This window comes from Carlito syrichta, unplaced genomic scaffold, assembly GCF_000164805.1.
Source record: "Carlito syrichta isolate Samal-C Ts95f unplaced genomic scaffold, Tarsius_syrichta-2.0.1 Scaffold136857, whole genome shotgun sequence".
Classification (NCBI taxonomy): domain Eukaryota; kingdom Metazoa; phylum Chordata; class Mammalia; order Primates; family Tarsiidae; genus Carlito; species Carlito syrichta.
Window position 1 is genome coordinate 80550 of NW_007080953.1, and position 692 is coordinate 81241.

Genomic DNA, 692 nt, shown 5'->3' on the forward strand with positions numbered 1-692 from the left:
GAACCCTGGGCTCAGGTAATCCTTTCACCTCAGCCCGGCTTGTTTTTTTTCTTGAGGTGGAGTCTCACTCTGTCACCGAGTCTGGAGTGCAGTGGCATGCTCATGGCCACCCCAACATCGACCTGCTGGACTCCGGTGAACCTTCCACCTCAACCTTCCAAGTAGCCATAACTACAGACACGCGCTACCACGCCCAGTTTATTTTTGATTTATTGTAGAGTTGATGTCTCGCCAAATTGCATGGGCTGGTCTCAAACCCACAGGCTCAGGGAATCCACTCACCTCAGCCTCCCAAAGTGCTGGGATTACAGGCTTAGCCACTGAGCCTCGCTGATTTTTTTTAATGTGTTGTTTAATTTGGTTTGTTAGCCAGGCGTGGTGTCAACCTGAGTGACAGAGTGAGAGTCCGACTCAAAAATAATAGCAAAAATAATAGTAATAATACTAATAAATTAAAAAATCAGTCACTATCAAGTGGATTTTATTCAAGGGATGCAAGGATAGTTCACCATACACAAGTTGTTAAGTGTGATCCACCAGATAAACAGAATTAAAAACAAAAACCAGCAGGTCGATGTTGGGGTGGCCATGAGCATGCCACTGCACTCCAGACTCGGTGACAGAGTGAGACTCCACCTCAAGAAAAAAAACAAGCCGGGCTGAGGTGAAAGGATTACCTGAGCCCAGGGTTC